The sequence below is a fragment of the Terrapene carolina genome, unplaced genomic scaffold (genome assembly GCF_002925995.2).
Source record: "Terrapene carolina triunguis isolate 2854851 unplaced genomic scaffold, T_m_triunguis-2.0 Scaffold69, whole genome shotgun sequence".
NCBI lineage: Eukaryota > Metazoa > Chordata > Testudines > Emydidae > Terrapene > Terrapene triunguis.
Window position 1 is genome coordinate 26,909,686 of NW_020664420.1, and position 20,092 is coordinate 26,929,777.

Here is a 20,092-nt window from a genome sequence, read left to right on the forward strand (position 1 = left end):
GAGTCACATGGGCCAGTCCCTGCATACTTTGCTGAGTTGCAAGGCGTATCTGCCTTCTCTCAATGGGTCAATTGTATAGCTGATGGTCCTTAATGGGCCATCAAGCAGGCTAGGCAGAGCTAACACCAACTTGTCTGGGATGTCATCCAGAAGCATAGCATAAGTTTGAAATACAGACAGTATAGAGCCAATATTCATAACTTCAACTACAAAATTGTTACACACATATAGACAGCATAATCATAACCAGCAAACCATAACCTTGTCTTAGACACCTTATTTGACCCCCTTTATATAAGATTTGGTGCCACTACAGGACTTTGGTTGCAACCATGTTCTATATCGTCCCAGATTATATCAATAACGTCACACCTCCCTAGCATGGGTATAAACAGTGGGTATACCATGAAGTACAGCTTAGGCAAATAAAAACATGAATGAAGGGTACAGGCCGGTGCTTGCATACATATCCCTATATGGCTCTCTACTCGCCCAAGCCATACCTCCCCATCTACACTGCAATTTTTCGTGCAATTTTTAGTCCCACTGCCTCCTTGCTGCTGGAGTCTTTTCCCACTGCGGGAAAAGACTCCAGAAGCGGAAAAAGGTGCTTGCAGTAAGGAAAGGCTCTGCCAGTTCTCTGGTGCTAGAGCCCTTTCCCATTGCAAGGAAAGATGCCACACCTCCGTGAAATGCTCCAGCAGTGGGGAGCTGCTGACCCTTTCCCCACTGCTGCCCCTCTGCCAGACCCTTTCACTGACTCATGTAGCTACCCAGCGCAGTGTGGATGCAGCCTTGCAGCATGTTGCTACACACTGCCACCAGTGGCGTGTAGTGAAGGGTGTGCATCTACTTACTGCAAATCAAATCCCTGTCTAATGCGCTGTGTGGGTACAGTCCTTAGAAAATAAATAGCCATATACACACACATTATATAGGTATATTTTATTTATCTATACAATGGTCACTTAAAAAGTTTCTTCTGTTTTGAAAGATTCTACTAGTTTCAAAGAGATCCCCCAATGTTAAAATGGGGAATAGCAGTAGAACCAGTAGTACTGCTCAAACCAATAGGATCTCTTTAAGTGCACCCACTCTACATAGGCAGAAAGAGAGGATATTTTATGCTACATTTGTGGAGGCTGCATTTTATACATTGCTTTCTCGTGGGTTTCCAGTTACCTTTTCCAATTTCTTTTTAACCCTCCTAGTTATTATTCTTATTTGGTTCCCACATTGGGTAAGGGGGTTACAGTTTATATTACAAGCCTGGGTGCTCAATTAGTATAGTGATTGCAGGGTGACCAAAATCCTAAGAAATAACTGAAATTTCTGGAACCATTGCCTGTGCTCAGAAGAGACGGCTTTATTGTTTGCAAAATAACTGATTTACAGGCCTTGCCAGTTATGGATTAAGGTCAGGTCCCTGGTGCACTAAAATCACCACTGCAGGGGGTCTTCTGACTGTCCTTAAAGCACTAATCTGTGTCACTGGCTACTCCCACAGTGAGGTGCTCAATTTCCCCTTCAGCTACAGGGGGGAAAAATAAACACCCTCTATGCATTTCTTCATTGGGATCCACCCATTAAAGATAATGGAAAGACTCCCACTAACTCTGATGTATGTTCGATTAGGCCCTGTATTAGACAAGTACAGTGAGGGTTCTTTCCTTCTTCAACATTTAGTGCAGAATATAACTGTCCATTTCCACATATATCATTATATAACTTTAATAGCATCTTTAGATTTCATTACACACACACACACTCACACCCATACCATTACCTGGAGCTGTATTTTTCCTTTTTCTAATGGCTGCAATAAACTCCTACATACTGTACTAACATTTTTCTTTAACATAATGGTATATTCCATCCAGCCATTTTATAGTTCAGTTATCCTCAGTAAACTTCCTTTTTCCCCACAAAACTCATTGTTTTATCACTACTGATCTGTTGGAATTCTTTTGCTAAAACATACGCTTTTCCTAATTTGGAGACCTGAATTTCATTGGTTACAATAAGACTAGATATACATTTACTTTTACTTCGAATTCCAGTCATTCTTTGAATTTACTTATATATGTTTCTGAAAGCTTTGAATCTTTGTTCCATTTCCCACAGAAATTTCTCCAACTTTCTTTGTCTTTTTAATAATCTTTGTGCCACTGTCTTGCATCTTTTATAATTCATTTAGTCTTTACTATTCACTGTGTGTTTTGCTTGCTTGCATGTATGCCTTATTTCTTTTCTTGTTTGCTAATTTGCAAGCCTCAATCCACCAAGGAAATGGATTTCTAAGAAGGCTTTGTCTACACTGGCTAAAAAGACCCCCTGAATGACAAAAGTTTTAGAGGCAAAAAGCTCCAGTGTGGACAGCGCTTTGTTGGTGGGAGCCACGCTTCCAGCAATGAATCTACTGCCCCTCATTGGAGGTGGTTTTATTTTGTCTCCGGAAGAGCTCTCTCCCGGCAATAAAGAGTGGCCACATAGAGCACCTTAAACAGTGCGGCTGCAGCTGCACCGCTGCGCCATTGTAAGGTTACGCAGTATAGACATAGCCTTAGTCGGGGCAATTTGATGTTTTATAGATGGCCAGGTCAGTTATTGCTGTAATTCGTTTTATGTTGTTGTGGCACTCTGTACCTCAAAGTAGCACCCCGGAACCCCCATATTCACCACTGTCATATAATTCAGATATATTTTGTACAAAGTATGCCGTGTGAGGTATCATTTTGAAAGTCTTGATCTCTTGAACATTAATATCCTGGTGGATTGTATATGCTATTATTATACGTGAGGTTATGAAGCATGCGTATATGTGTCACTGAAATATGTTGTGAGGCTGGGAGATGCCCACAACCAACCTTTCAATTGCAACAAAGGATCAGGCAGATGTGCTGATGGCCCCATGGGCGGCAGGTATAATAGGCAGGGAAGGCAAAGCCCTCCCTGGCACAGTCCCGCCTGCAAGGGACACCTGGGCTATGGTGGCCCCACCCCTTCCCTGAGGTCCCCCCACACACCGCCTGCTGCTGCTGCCGCCTGCCTACCTGCACTCCACCTCCCCCTCCCCAGGTCCCCACTGCTCGCCGTGTTGCTTCTCCTCGGGGGCGGACCATGGGGAAATGAGGAAGGATGCTGCGAGAAAGCGGCGGGTGCAGGGATCCGGTGGGGGAGTGAGGCAGCTCAGATGGGGGGGGCCACTGGCTCGGACAGGGAGGGCACTGGCTCTGCCCGGCACTCAGGTGGAGGGCAAGGGGGGAGCAGCTTGGCCCAGCACTGGGGCAGGAGCGGCCTAGCCCAGTGCTGGGAGCAGCCTGGCGCGGTGCTCAGCCTGCCACTGGGGTTGGGGAGGCTGGCCCAGGGTGGCTGGGGTGGGCGAGCTGGGACTCCTCTGGTTGCGGGGAATGGGGGTGCTCAGGGATTCTCCTGTTATGGGGAGTTGGCTTTCGGGGCTCTGGCATGCGGGGGTGGGACCTCAGTCGGAAGGGGTGGGGCCAGCAACCTAGCCTCCCTAAAGTGGGGGTTCACCCGCTGCCCATGGATGGCCCATTAAAGGGAATCCACTTTCTGAACGGCCATCTCAGAGACTTCTCAGAAAGAGCATGTATGCAATGGAGACTGCTTGATCAATGGACACTGCCTGATCCCCTGATCACAGCAAAGATCTTTCCAGGAAGCTGGAAGAAAATATAAAAGATGGGAAGTGACATCATCATTTGGCCTTTCTTCCCCCAACTCAACACCTGGAGGACAAAGATTTTGAATTGGGGAAGGGTGGTCCTAGGCTGGTGGGTTCTGTAGCATGCTCCACACCTCATCCCTCTCAGGAAGGCACTTCAGATTCTTAAATCTTGGGTTGAGTGCTGTAGCTATCTTTAGAATCATGTTGGTATCTTCTTTGCATTTTGTTAAATTTGCAGTGAAAGTGTTCTTAAAACAAATAACATGTGCTGGGTCATCATCCGAGACTGCTATAACATGAAATATATGGCAGAATGCGGGTAAAATAGAGCAGGAGACATACAATTCTCCCCCAAGGAGTTCAGTCACAAATTTAATTAATGCTTTTTTTTTTAAAAAATGAGTGTCATCAGCATGGAAGCATGTCCTCTGGAATGTTGGCCGAAGCATGAAAAGGCATATGAATCTTTAGCGCATCTGGCACATAAATATCTTGCGACGCCAGCTACAACAGTGCCATGTGAACGCCTCTTCTCATTTTCAGGTGTCATTGTAATTAAGAAGTGGGCAAGATTATCTCCCGTAAATGTAAACAAACTTGTTTCCCTTAGCGATTGGCTGAACAAGAAGTAAGACAGAGTGGACTTGTAGGCTCTAAAGCTTTACATTGTTTTGTTTTAGAGTGCAGTTATGTAATAAAAAAACCTACATTTGTAAATTGCACTTTCATGATAAAGAGATTGCACTGCAGTACTTGTATGAGGTGAATTGAAAAATACTATTTCATTTGTATAGGAGCATGAGCTTTCGTGGGTGAATACCCACTTCTTCGGATACATGTCATGCATGACATGCATCCGAAGAAGTGGGTATTCACCCACGAAAACTCATGCTCCTATACGTCTGTTAGTCTATAAGGTGCCACAGGACTCTTTGCTGCTTTTACAGATCCAGACTAACACGGCTACCCCTTTGATACTATTTCTTTTATCATTTTTACAGTGAAAAGATTTGTAATAAAAAATAATATAAAGTGAATACTGTACACTTTGTATTCTGTTGTAACTGAAATCGATATATTTGAAAATGTAGAAAAGCATATAAAGTATTTAATAAATTTCAAATAGTATTCTATTATTTAACAGTGTGATTAATCGTAATTAATTTTTTAATCACGATTAATTTTTTTGAGTTAATCACGTGAGTTAACTGCGATTAATCAACAGCCCTATTGCATACATTTTACATCAGGCTTTTTTCCCATTTAAAAAATGGCTTTTTAAAATTCCTGTCCTTATTAATTTCCTTATTAAACTATATGCATTCCAGCTAAGGATAGTTAAGACTGTTTTATTTAAGCATATTATTGCCTTCATTTACAATCTCATGAATGAAGTGTATTGAGAGGTTGCCTATCTTTAGATATTTTTCTGCTGCTTTTGCTATTATTTTAATCCTGTTTTATTTCCCATCTGCAGTGTGCAGTTAATGACTTCTATAATGAATGCTATAAACATCTCTTTACCTACAAGCAATATATCAGCTCCCATTCCTCTCATATTCTTCTCCCTGATCAGAGATGTGTTATGCTGCCCCTGTGCATCGTTTCTCTGACCTGTGGATTTTTCTTTTTCTGTTTTCTGTAGTGGGTAACTTTTGGTAGCATCCGCATATGATTTTTTTGAATAATTTTTTTTTTATTTCTCCAGCTCATTCTGTTGCTGCACATCCTTTATATGTTGCACGGTGCTTTCCCACATAATTGCTGCATTTAGATTCTGTTCCTTCTACACCAGTTCTAATATGAGTGATTTCGACACATGTACTGAACCTCATTGTTCCCTTACAATGTTCCTGCATGTCAAAACCTTTGAAAATTATAGCATCTCACAAGGGGGAAGAAATAGATGGTTTAACCCAGAAAGATTGATACCCCCATTTGAATCCAATCTGGAAGTGTCCCATCTCTAAGTGTTCTGAGTACAGCTATAGATGGCTGGTTTTCTCTCACTCTCTTACTAAGTAGTCGTTTAACAAACAATATTTTATCTTCACCTATACTCTTTTGATGATATCCTCAGACAATCAGCACTCCATACATAACCTCTCTTGTTTCCATCAGGAATTTAGGCAGTTGACAAGTAACTTTCATTTTCCCTGAGGTTACAGTTTTCAGAAGTTTTCCAGCTTGCTCCTTATGTGTACACTCTTATCAATAGATCTCCACCCTGCATTCTTTTAGTTCTTTGTACGTCACCAGCACTTCACTTTATCCATTTCACCATTTTCAGGGGGTTAATGTCTCCTTTTTTCACATCTTCTGTCACTGATCTGACAATTATAAAATGTTGACTTCTATACTGTTCCTGTTTTTCATTTCTGTGCATTCCTTCCGATATATCGAATCTTTTTCTTTTCCCTGATCCGAGGCCATTTCTCATCTCCAGCTTCTTCTCCTTCATAGTCCAAGGCAACATTCTCTCCACCCCCTCTACCTCCATTGTCAGTATCCATGTTCAGCCTCTTTTCAGATGAAGCTAGCCACAGCCCTTCATCCAGCCTGCTCCTACAGCCCAGCCTCACTGTCTTCAGCCGGACCCCAGCACTCAAACTCAGCTCCCTTCTGCTTTCAGCCTGCTGGCTTTATAGTGCTGTCCCAGCCCTTCTCCAGCTGGGCTTCACTCTCCCTCTCGCAAGTGACACCAGGTAGCCTAATTGGCCTCTCAGGCCCTCATTAACACTATCAGTAGGGCCCTACCTAATTCACGATCCATTCTGGTCAATTTCACAGTCATAGGATTTAAAAATCACAAATTTCATGATTTCCACTATTTAAATCTGAAATTTCATGGTACTATAATTGTAGGGATCCTGATAAAAAAAGGACTTGTGGGGGTGGGGTTCGGGGTTTGCAAGGTTATTGTAGGGGGGTGGTGGGGTTAAGGTACTGCTACCCTTACTTCTGTGCTTCTGCAGACGGCGGTGCTGCCGGGAGCCTAGCTCTGAAGGCACAGCCGCCGCCAGCAGTAGTGCAGAAGTAAGGATGGCGTGGTAAAGCACTGCCACCCTTACTTCCGCATTCAGTCAGCAGCTGCCACTCTCCAGTCGCCCAGCTTTGAAGGCAGCACAGAAGTAAGGGTGGCAATACCGTGACCCCCCTAAAATAATCTTGTGACCTCCCCTGCAACTCCCTTTTGGGCCAGCCTGGGACGGAGGGGGGTCAGGGCTTCCGCCAGCCCAGGGCTCCTGCGGACGGGGGGGGGGGGGGCCCCCCCCCGGCGGGGGGGGCTTGTGGCTCTGGCTACGGGGGAAAGCAGGGGGTCTTGGGGCTCCAGCCGCAGGGAGGTCGCGGGCGGAATGGGCGAAGCTGGGGGCTAGCCTCCCCAAAGGGAGGCTCCATCCACCACCCATGCCCTGCATACCTTGCCGCATTCTCAGAGCACTCCTACAGTCTCAGGTGTCCATGAAAGACAGCTGGCAACCCCCACTAGCCTGGCAGCTAGGGCATTCATCTTTGATGTGAGATTCTCAGGTCTGAACCCCAAATCTGCCTGATTTGGACCAGGGACATGAAGTCAGATCTCCCCATCCCAGGTAAGTGCTCTAACCACTGAACTATTGGCTAGAATGGGGCAAGAAAGGGGTGACCTGGCTTTGGCAACTAACTCCAGGAGAGAGTCTCTGGATGAGAATCTTGACCACAGGAAAGCACCTCCCTCCAGCCTCGTAGTCAAGCACCTACAGCCCTGACCAATGGGAGTTAGGCACCTAAGTACCTTTGGGGATCTGGGCCTAAGCCCTGTCCCTTTCCTCTGCATTTTGCCCCTGGCTAGCTTAAGTGGCTCCCTACTCAGCTTGCTGACTTCTAAGAATTCCTTCCTGAGGGTATGTCTATACTACCCGCTGGATCGGCGGGCAGCAATCGATCCAGCGGGGGTCGATTTATCACGTCTACTCTAGACGCAATAAATCAACCCCCAAGCGCTCTCCCATCGACTCCAGTACTCCACCGGAGCGAGAGACACAGGCAGAGTCGATGGGGGAGCGTCAGCAGTTGACTCACCGCAGTGAAGACACCGCGATGAGTAGATCTAAGTACAACAACTTCAGCTACGTTATTCACGTAGCTGAAGTTGTGTAACTTAAATCGATCCCCCGCCCGCCCGCCCGCCCCCCAGTGTAGACCAGGCCTAAGACACCTAATTCTCCCCATGCTTGAGCTCCTAACTCAGGGCTGAGAATTCCACTAGGCAACCTAGGGGTTAGCTCTAAACATGTATATCATTTTAACTGTGGTTGTAATACCATAACACGCAGTGATAAAGCTGACTTAAATGTGGTTAAAAGCACAAACTCTCTCAGTGAAGTCAGTTTAAGCATGCTTTCATGAGTCAAAGAAATCAGCCATTAAAAATATATCTACTCTGCCTTGTAAATTTACTTCTCACCTGACAAGCGTCTCTCTTTGAAAATCTGTTTTTCCCTCCATCACACTATATGCTGTTAGGTTTTTTTCCCTGTTTTTTTTTTAGTTTCTGTTGCAGGTTTTCCTGTTAACGATCATAACATTTGCTTCCTAACGACCCCGTGATGGCTTCCTGAAGAAGTGATTTCCCATCCTGTCACCTGGCACTTTCTACAGCTTTGATATCTTCTTTGGACTTGGGTACTGGCAGAAGTGCAATATACAGGTTTCAATTTGCGCTACCATTCAAATGGAAAAAAAGAGAAGAAATGCACAGATATACAGAGAGGAAGGAAAACATAGACACTCATTTTTAACTGCCATTTAGACTTTTTAAAAATGTTTTCCCTTCCAATAATGAATACTTTTCAAATTTCTTAAGGACAGATTCTGACCTTAATTTCACCAGCAAAAATCCAGAAGAATTCCACTGCAGTCAACGTAGTTACTCCAGATCTACAGCAGTGTAAATGAGTTCAGAATCTGGTCTTTGGTCTAGGAATAGATACATTTAGAAACTCGTAATGACAATGCAATGTGCCTAGTAAACACTTGTGAAAAGGAAGAGCCCAGAATGATCAGATGCTACAAAAGAGATGTATATAGGGAAAAATCAGTTCCTAGACCCTCCATAATGACAAAATATTTCCTAGGGCAGTAGTGAACTGCTGATCAGGATTCTGAAATCAGGACAGTTCAAAAGGATTTGAATATTCAAATTTCACAAGTTTTCTGTCGTTCTCTGACAGTCTCACTCTTCATCACAGGCCTGCATGACCCTATCAGACTTTCAAATGGAAAAGTAATGAAAACACTGACATACCCCCACTAAGATCGTTGGTAGTGAAAACTGGAGGATTTGATGATGCTGCCAAAAGGAAATTCAGTGTTCCAAACACAATTACCATCCCATGATCTCATTTGAACAGGGATTTGTGTATTTTGTGGTGGGTTGAAGGAATGAACTGTCAGTTAAACTGCTCTGGTCAGGTTGGTAGCTTCAAATGGATGGTGCAATAAACCAAATGTATATGCCATAAAGTGTGGCTGCTTCATGTGGAAATTTCCAACCCCACAATATTTGTGTGTTGGAAATACCCCAATTTAATCATAATATGTCTCTACAGTGAGAACAATAGATGTGACCATTTTAGGGAGGCTTCAGTTATAGTGGTATCCTTACTTCTATATAAAATAAAGAGGCAGGATGCTAATCGTGTCCCAGTAACTGCAGAACACAGAGTTTTGTCAATAACATCCCACACAAGAATTCTTTTCTTTTGATCCATTTTGTAATACTACTCCAGCTGTACAAATAACTTTAGTTCATTCCTCCTCAAGCTGATGATGGTCACTCTCAAAGACAGTTAAAATGCCTCCCTTCAAAAAAAAAACAACAACCCTCAGGCTTGTTTAGAGTGTAGTCTATCACCAGTTGAGTTTGGCAGCTGCCAGCTCCAGGTCACAAGCTGGGAACAGTACTTTTCCAGCAGCAAGCACCTGGTCTGTGGCTTTCTTCTCATGGTTTCTAACTTGCATGTGTTGCCATCAATCAACCAGTCTCTGAAATCATTGCACAATTGTTTTCCTTTTGAGCTGATGACCGGTTCTGGTCACTAATTTACTTTGAGTCTCCTCAGAGTGTCACTGCCATATTACTGTGTTAATAACATTTGAGGGTTAAATAGTCTCAAATGCTATCCAGTTATTTTTTCCCTATAACTCTACACAATTATTTCAGAGGCCTAGAATTCCCTTCATGTGTTCTCATTTATTTTAAACATGCTTTTTAGTCATTTACAAAAACCACTTCCTGGTGAACACAAGGGAGATATTAGGCTTAGTCTAATTAGTAGGCCATCTTTCCCAGGGACACTGGCTTAGCCCTAGAACCACCAGTCCAGCTCTGAACAACTTTGCCATCTACAGAGTTCCTGCCTACAGATTCTTCTCTCATCCAAAAAAGGTATCCTTATGTTTGCTCAGTCCTCTGTGATGGATGTCTCAAATACAGCCCAGATTCATCTGCACACAATGCCTCAGCATTTCCTTTCAGGCATGCTATAAAATAACTAAGCAATAGCAGGGGTTTTGAAAGGTTGCTGAGCTGAGTAAACTAAAGGGAGCTATAGAGCAGAGAACGGGCATCAAATGCCATCACTGTTGATGGTGCCGTGTTCCTGTCATCCACTCTGGATGAATAGAACCAGAAATGGAGTGTTCCGTGACATTGCTAAGCTTTCAGAATAAAGTTTTCTTTCATTCAGATGGATCTCCAAAATGATCATCTGCAAAATTCTCATTGTAACAGTATACCAGTAATTAGCAGAATACCTTGAGGAGCATTATGTCATTTTCCTTGGAAGAACACTTAAATTGAGGATTGGAAAAGTAGCACATTACCTTAAATAGCCGCTGTTCTTTTTCAGCTGTGGATGTTTGATGGGCTCCAAGAACAATTTTAATTTACAGTTGGTATGGCTACTCCCATCTTTTCCTGTTCTCTGTATGTATAAATATCCTCTTTCTGTGTGTTCCATTCTATGCATCCGATGAACTGGGCTGTAGCCCACGAAAGCTTATGCTCAAATAAATTTGTTAGTCTCTAAGGTGCCACAAGTACTCCTCGTTCTTTTTGCAGATACAGACTAACACGGCTGCTACTCTGAAACCTGTCAGTTTTAACTTCTGACTTTCTTAATTTGTATCTCAAACAAAATCCAGTAAGAGAAAGTCACTACTAGAACTGAGTAACAACCCTCAGGAAACGGAGAGCCGTGTCACATTTTCATCATAATCTCCTTTTTAGAAGGCAGGATTTGAAAAGTTAATGTACCTTTAAATGTATCCCTCGCATAACAAAGAAATATATCTATTTTATGCAAAATGATTGATACTTAGATATACTTGAAGTTTATTGAGTAGATTCGTATCTGCTTTTCCATATGAAATGGACATATATAAATAGTCCTTCATATGAAAATATGACATACTTGAATATTATGTCATTTTTATATATATTAGGTGTGTGTGTTGGACAGCAACATTAGAAAGGCGCTATTTCCATATTCATGTATATATTAGTAAATATATAGGAACATAGGAATTGCCATACTGGATCAGACTAGTAGTCCATTTAATCCAGTATACTGTCTCCAACAGTGGCTAGCACCAAATGCTGCAGAAGAAGCAGCAGCAAAAAAAAAATTCAGTAGACAGAAATGGAATAAGCTTCCCATAGGGAAAGTTTCTTATTAAACCCCATTAGTAACAGTTTGGATTGTACCCTGAAGCACAGGAGCTTATATTCCTTCCAATACTCACTCTCTATATATACATATACTGTAATGGAAATTTTATATCTAAGGACAGGGTTACAAATTGCACATATTTTTGTTTCAAGTAGTGGGTTAGATTGTTAGGTCTATGCTATCTGAGGCTCACCCTGTTTGCATGGACTACTTTGCCCCTTGGAGTAAGATCCTTAATAAGCATAATGGTATTATTAATTTTTACATGAAAACTTATTTTCCTATTTTGGGTAACCCACATTTTTCACTTCCGTGATCTAACTCTGTGAAATTAAACTTTAAATGTATAGTTACCTGAATGTCAGCTATCAGAGTCTGGTCCTTACTCAGGCAAAATTTCCACTGACTTTCACTGGAAGGATTACCTGTGTAAGGACTGCTGGATCTGTCTTTCAGGAATTGATATAAGGCCCACTAAAGTCAATGGGAATCTTTGTGTTATCTTCACTTTGGATCAGACCTGAGTCTCCAGTTCAGCAAGGTTCTTAAATGTGCCTAATTTTAAGCACCTGAGTAGCCTCATTGAAATCATTAGGACTACACACATGTGTAAAGTTAGGCAGATGCTTAAGTACCTTGCCAAACCGGGGCCTGGGAACCTGATCTTGCATTATTGAAGTCAATAAGTCTTTGCCATTTGTTTCAATGTGTTCAGGATCAGGCCCTTAATGAGGGGAATGAAGAAAGACAGGAGCTCTCCAGCTTCAATGTATAGCTATTGTAGAGGGAGTGATTTGCAAAAAGCACAAAGGGGAATTATGTGCCTAATTCCCATTGACAACCAGTGGAACCTGAGCACCTAGATGAGCTTTCTGCCTTTAAAAATCTCCCTGAGAGTTCTGAGCAAGTAATTCATAGCCAGAAACATTCATTCATGTTCTTCTTTTTTTGTGTTGTCCCCTCTACACTTAATTCAACCCTATAAAAACAAGTTGCCAATAAATATTCTGTTGGGTTCTGGTGCTTCACCTCCAGACCCCCAACCTCACTACATACCGGATATTTTATTTATGGCAAAGTGAAGACTGTGTAGAGCCAAAAAAAGAGAGGCACTCTCTTTGTTCCAGCAGCAACTCTTCACTAAGGAACAATTATTTTATTTTCATTAACACTTGTGGAAGTTGCCAGCTAGACAGCACTAGAACCTGAAATCCTCTAGTGATCTATCAAACAGACACAGCTCAAGTGGTAGTGATGCAAGTTTCATCACACAATTCTATACAGTTCTTGCTGCTACCCTATCCCTGTGCTGTCTTATTTTCTTCTTTGTTCTTCTCTTACCAAAAATAATAAATACTACCTGAACTTTGATCTGGAAGTACTACCTCTGGGGTTGCAGAATTGTTATATGTCCATTCAGTCCTAAGTCTATCTGCTACAAGATATCTGTTAGTGCTAATTGTGCTGGTGGTTTTTGTGACCTGAAGCCCTCCCTTTTCAGTAAAAATTAGACTGACTCCATCACAGGGTTCTCTACTCAACACTAGCGCCCTTCCTTGTGGCTCATCTAACGATAAGCTCGCCACCGATCCGCTGCCCCCTCCTTCAGTCACTCGCCCTGTTGTTTCTCTCTGGAATCAGGTTACTCCCTCTTCATCACTCAGGGTGCTTCTTTGTCATGGCTTGGCTCTCTGGCCAGGTCACTATAGTTCTCCCCTTTTGGAGTATCAAAGTCCCACTGGGTGATCTGTCTCAGGCAATCTTCCATTCCATTGCCTAGACTGTGCTACTTTCCCAGTGGCTGAGGGGTCAATCTGGGTTCCCCTATTACTGTAGTTCCTCCAGCCCAGGGACCCTACAACCAGTGGCCAAGATTTGCACTATCCCAGACCTTGTTGCAGTTTCCCTGGACTGCTTCCTACTTTGCATCTATCAGGCTCCATCTATATCTTCCTCTGGCTACCCCATTCCCTCAGAGCCAAGATCCCATAACCTCTATGCTTCCCCTGACTTCCTTCTTTCCCCCACTCTAAGCCCAGAAAATGACTGCAGGCCTTCTCTGCTAGAGCCCCTTTGTTAGGAGCTAGTTTCTGGTTTTATAGCAGCTTAGCCTGCCTCTTGCCCAGCTGTGCTTCATCATCCACTAGAAGTTTATCAGCCCTGACTTTCCCTCAGTTGCAGCTTGTCACAGTGTTAATTGGTCCTTTCTCTCTACTCAGGCTTTGTCTGGGGCTAAGCACACCAACCCCCCCCCCCCCCCCCCCCACCCATCTTTTCACATAGGTCATTGGACAGCTGTCAAATCTGAACTGCTTTCAATGACTACTGACTGAGGACAGCTCTGATGCGGTAATCTAGAGGTGAAAGGCTCCAGATCCTTTAGCAAATCCCTAAACCATCTAATCCCCATCACAGCATATTTTTTAAAACTGTCTGAAAATAAACATGCTGTATGTGACTATTCCATACAGTAGTTACAAAACTCCAATCCAGATGCATTCAGCAAGAGAAATGGAGAGGTCTTCTTCTGCTTTAGCAGGAGTGAAGGAGCTGTGTTCCCCTTCACTTTATTCCTTAAGTGAGAAGGGAAGGCACAGCATGGGGAAGCTTGCATAGCAGCTGCTCACGCTTTATCTGAGGAGGACTCCAGCCTACAGAGTAGTCAGGATCAACACTAAAATTACTTAAAATTATTTTTATTATTAAATTTACTATACAAGTAGAAAAATAAATAAAAGCGCTTCCTCCCCACCCCAAAAGAGTAACCGAACCAAGAGTAAAAGGTGGAAATTTCAATCCCTGCCACAGACGATAGATGCCTCCACTACTTTGAGTGAGTTGTTCTAACTAATTAGGCACCTATTCTATTCCCCACTCTGCAGATCTATGAAGCAGTTTTGGTGAAGGATGCTAAAGTACAGGACTGAGAGTCCAGAGATCTGTATCTTAGTCCCAGCTCTGCTATTCATTCTTTAACTTCCATGTCACCTCAGTTTCCCTGTCTGTAAAATGGGGATAATAAACTCCCCTATCTCACCAGGGTGTTTTGAGGATTAATTCATTGGTGTTTACAAAGCATTTTCAGACCTTCAGATGTGGGGGACCTGCAGATGGAAGGTGCAATAACTGCAAAGTATAATCAGTACGCCAGATCGTGACATCAATATTCTTTACTGAGATAAAACTCCAGTTGACTCCAGTGGGGGTATTGGCAGAGGAGCAAGTGAGGATATCAGGAGTGGGCCATTCTTATTCTGCAATGTGGACAAAGTTGCCTGGAGGCGATGCTATGGCTACTACAAATGTTTTCCCTTCAGACCTAAACTAGGCTTCCAGAGGTGAAAGACTTGTATGGTAGCCATCAACCCATTGCACTACCTAGGGAATTTAATTTTGCATTGGGGTAGATTCTGCCATTCTTACTCACACTAAGGAGTGCCTTACTCCTCAGAGACTCTTGTCGATTTCAGAGAATCTACTTGTGGCAAAGGATACCCCTCAACATGAGTAAGTGTGGCAGAATCTGGCCCATAGTGACTATTGTATGTAATGAAATCTTGGAATTAAAAAAAATACCTTACAGCAGAATTTAAATGTCCTAGGTCAGCTGCTTTTTGACAAAAAATGCTGTTTTTTATTACAAAAAAAAATGCTGCACTCAAGCCTTCTTTATTAGCATGATGGTATATCATGTATTATTAATTCTTAACTGCCACAGTGTAAAAGGCATCTCAAATTATACTTTCTGCAGTGTGCTACTGTCAAAACCCAGGGTTTTTTAATTAGAGCTCCTCTACACATAGTTAAGTTGCCTTTCTGTATAGCAGCCATGAACAGCCAAGAATGTAGAAATACTGTGTGTCTCCAATGATCTCAGTGCAGCCCTCTGAAATAAAAGAGAAAAAGCACAACCATGTCATATATGCATAATCCATGTTAAGAAGGAAGGTATGTGTTTATCCTGGGAAGGCTGCTCACACCTCAGAGGAAATTAGCAACTGTTTCAGAGAACAGTAAAACTGACAGCTATCTCCCCATGATTGGCACCATCTCCACGTGAGAACAGTGGCTGTAAGTTGTGATATAGAACCTTTGATATTTAAATACCTATGGCAGGAAGATGTGGTTTGGCTGCATGACTTTAAGACGCTGAGTGTTTCCGAGCACCAGCCACCCTTGTAGTTTCTCATTTAGAGGGGTCAAAGTTGGGGCCAGTGACACTGCATTACTCTTACAGCGGTTCTATTCTATTATTTAAAATCAGCCCACTTCATGAATCCCCCCTGCATCTTTTAAGGAATTGAGTAGTTTAATCTAATGCAATGGTTTTCAACCTTTTTTCATTTGCGGACCCCTTTGGAAATCTTAGACATAGTTGGCAGACCCCCAAGGCTCTGCAGACCACAGGTTGATGTTCTAAGGTAACGGCAACCTTTTGCAGACCCCTTAAGATATAGTCTGAAGTTCCCAGGGGTCCACACACCACAGGTTGAAAACCACTGATCTAATGAAACCCCTGCAACTCCCAATTCAAGCATTGCTTTAGAAGGCAAAAGAATACAAGAGGTGAGTCAATTCCCAGACCTTGGCACTAAGATGCAAGTAAATGGGGAAGTCCAGAAGGAAGTAGTGTCACCAGATGGCAAGGCGATGGCAGGTGCATTCACCAGCTTAAACAAGATTTGGTTATCATAAATCTACAATTTAAAGAACAGACTATGAATCTTCAACTCAAAGGTTTTCCCCAGCTTAACACATGGATGTGAAACCTGAAAATGCAAAGGTACTGGCACAGACATATAACTACCTCCAATAGCAAATGTGTCAGAAAAACACTAGGTAATCAATGGAATGAATTTATAACAAATGCTAGAGGTCAATAACACCTTGTCTCCAGAGTTATCCAGAAAAGAAGATGAAAATATTTGGGACTGTGACAGATATTGCAGTATCTTTGGGAGCCATTGTATTACATTTATGGATAGTTTCTGTATGATTATGTTACTGCAGCTCCTCCAGGAACTAAAAACACTGGGGGCGGGATACAGGTGAAGTTAGCCTGAAACTGTTACAATATGGTGTCAGTGCTGGAATCTGTGACAATGTGATTTGCCGCAAGTGCCAACAGCAGTGAAAGAAACACTACAGAAGGAAAAAGCACAGAGAAAAAGAATAGCAAAAAGAGAGAAAGGAGCAGGAATTAGGAACCACTGTAGAAACAGCAGTTGTTGACCTTGTATGAGCTGGAAGATTTGTCTGTTGCTGATCTGAAGAGATTGTAGGTAAGCCATGCCCATGCTGCTTTCAGCTGATCTGAGGCAAGATGGGGTACCTCCTTGGCTGCTGTGCCTCGGGCAGCCCTCACTGAAAATGTCAAGATCAGGGCAGTCTTCAAAAGAGAGAGCAGATTCTCCCAAAGACTGGTGGTTAACACTGAAGTAACTCACCAACCAGTCACAAACTGTGCTTCTGATTCCCCACACTGGTTATCAAGAAGTTAAATAAAGAAATCATATATCCCCCTTTATTGCATTCCAGATCTTCAGCTCCTAATCAGCACATAGGTCTTGTACAGTGAGGAGTTATTTAAAAAATCTCTGCTCACTATACAAAATGTTCTTCTGACCCCAAAGGGTCAGCCATGTTACCAGGTCAATATTAGTTTGGATCTTACCCAAAATACCACACTGCCAGCCAGTCCTTTAGCATCTAAACTAAAGGCTTATTATAAAAGAAAGAAAGAACAAGAAGAGAGTTGTTAAATGGTAAAGCAATCACATACATACAAAGACTTCAAAGTCCATATATCAGCAGTATTGGTGAGTTTGCTGGCTTAAAAGTTCCTCTGGAACACATCCACAGCTTGGATGGGTCATTCAGTCCTTTGTTCAGAGCTTCAGTTTGTAGAACAGGTACTGCAGAGGTAAGAAGCAGGACTGAAGACAAAATGGAGAAAATGCCTCTGCCCCTTGTATTCCTTTTGCCATGTGGCTTGTACTTCCTGTGTTCTAAACACAAGCTTCACAGCACATGGCATGGAAAAGCCTTAGAGTTCTCTGTCCACCGGCCTGCCCCTACATGCCTGGCTGACTCATAAGGTGTAGTCCCTAGACTTTCAATGGGTTCATTGTACAGTTGATGACCCCTGATGAGCCATCTAACAGGCTAGGCAGTGCTGATGCCAATCTGTCTGGGGGTGTCACCCAGAAACATAGCACAAGTTTGGAAATACAGATATACCATACATATCAATAACCCACAATACAAAGGTGATACAAACATATAAACAAGATTATCATACTTGGCAATTTATAACATTTTCGCAGATACCTCACATGGCATATCTGGTAAAATTCCTTGCAATTTATCATAAAGTGTCCCACATATTCCATACAGCATCACACCTCCTTCATACAGGGGTCAGGAGAGCTCCCTTCTCCTCCTGAGGAGATTGAGGAGATGATACCAGAGTGTCCAGCAGAAGTAGCAGTGATGACTAGCAATCCAGAGATATGGCGACTGGAGTGTAAAAGGCTGCTCATGCAGGAAGGATGGGAGGAGCTGGAGGCAGAGTTGGAACAACAGAAGCTTGCTGACCAGGACAAACGCTATTGGCTCGAACAGAAGAAGAGGGTCAAGTCATATCCATGGGACCCAGGGAGAAGGGCCTAGGGCACCAGGATTTGGGGGGGGCAGCATTTGCTGCCCTCGGCGGCAATTTGGCGGCGGGGGGTCCTTCCGCGTTCCGGGTCTTCGGCGGCAATTCTGCGGCTGCTCCTTCACTTGCTCCGGGACCCGCCGCCGAAGTGCCCCAAAGACCGGGAGCGGGGAAGGACCCCCACCTAGGGCGCCAAAAACCCTGACGCCGCTCCTGCCTGAGGGTATACCTATTTAGGGGCTGACAGGCAAACAGATATGGGTGTGCTGAACCCCAGTGCTTTGCTTGTGGCCTGAGTCACTGTTGACACCAAAGCAGGTTCTGGGACTCTGATTGTGGGAATACAGGAGGCTGTGTTGTGTGATGTGTTACTTTGTGAATGAAACTGGGGCTTTCAAAACAAACCCAGCTTTTCCTCTGGGAAAGGCAGAAAAGGTGAGTCAAACTCCCTCAGTGGACTCCAGAGAAGCAGAGGGAGGTGTCAGCCAGAATGCAAATGGAGTATCTGACAGTGAGAAGTGGGGTTGGATCCCCCTGCAGGTCACAAAGAAACTGATACCTTAGACAGCAAGGAAGACAGGGAAACATCTCCCTCCAATCTGATGGTGCAATGGTCTGTGAAAATGTAAAGGACAATGAACTGGGTGGGAGGGGAAATGTTGCTCACCTTGATTCAGTGTATAGGGAACAAAAGGCTAAGCCAGTGTGTTTGTGTATGTGTTAGGAGGGTTCAATAACTCCCCCCTTCCCCCTGAGAAGCTGAGGTTATGCCACAGGGAACCCAAGGCCCTGCCTCCAAGGAGGTGGGATAGAGAAAGGAATTGGGCGATGGGGAAGAATGCTTATTATGTGAACTTTTGTAATTTGAAATTATAAAAGGTTTTGGCTGTGACACCAACTGGGAATAAAACTGTGGATTCCCCTAGGCTGCCAGTCAAGCTCTCTAGCTACACCCACTTCTTTATGGGTGATGTGACAGATATTGCCACCATATGCAGTATCTGGAATCTCCATCATTGGAGATTTTTAAGAGCAGGTTAGGCAAACACTTGTCAGGGATGGTCTAGATAATACTTAGTCCTGCCATGAGAGCAGGGGACTGGACTAGATGATCTCTCAAGGTCCCTTCCCATCCTACAATTCTATGATTCTATGGCAGGTGTGGCATTGGGCAGTTGGAGAACATACAAAAGTGACTAAAGAATCCCTCAGTCAAACACTAGTCAGAGAGGGGAAACTTATGGGACTTAACAACACAGAAGCCGTGCAAAGAGCAGCCCAGGATAGTCAGGGATGGCAGAGCCTTATTCACGACCTAAGTGTCTGATAGTGTAGGAAAGATCCAGATTCAGATTCAGGATTCCTACAATATAAAAGCATCATATGAGAACAAAATAGCTAATAAAGGTCAGTGTCAGTAGCCATTAAAACCACTGCACCGTTAAAGCAAGCCCAGCAGTTAGAGGTATGAATCTGTATTTCAGACCACCTGTGTTTCCACTGATCTTCGGCATGTCATCTGCTAAACCACTACAAACAAACGGTCTGACCCTAGTGCGAAGAATGTAGAAAACCTACAGTGATCTTAAAATACCAGTGTAAGGAAACTGAAATATAACTGCTCTAACACCATGTAGCTCTTATTTTTAATAATGGCTTAGAGAACCACAACTCTGCTGAATGAGGTTTCAGTACTGAAATGTTTTTCTATGACAGCAAGAATATAGACTTATTACTAGCTATGGTCCATTTTGAAAATATACACATCTGTATATTCAATATCAGCAAATCTTTGACACTATATCCTATCTTTAGGTGGAACTCCAAATTGTATGGGTAGCTTTACTTTCAGAGCAAATACCCAAAGCACTCTTTAAACGAAAGCACACTTCTGTTACATCCGATCAGCAGCTATGCAAGGGCAGACACCACATCAAATTATTTCCCCCGAAATATCTTTCCCTCATCAAAACTATCTTCTTCAATAGGATTATTCACCTGCTTAAAATTACACATGTGCATAAGTGCTTT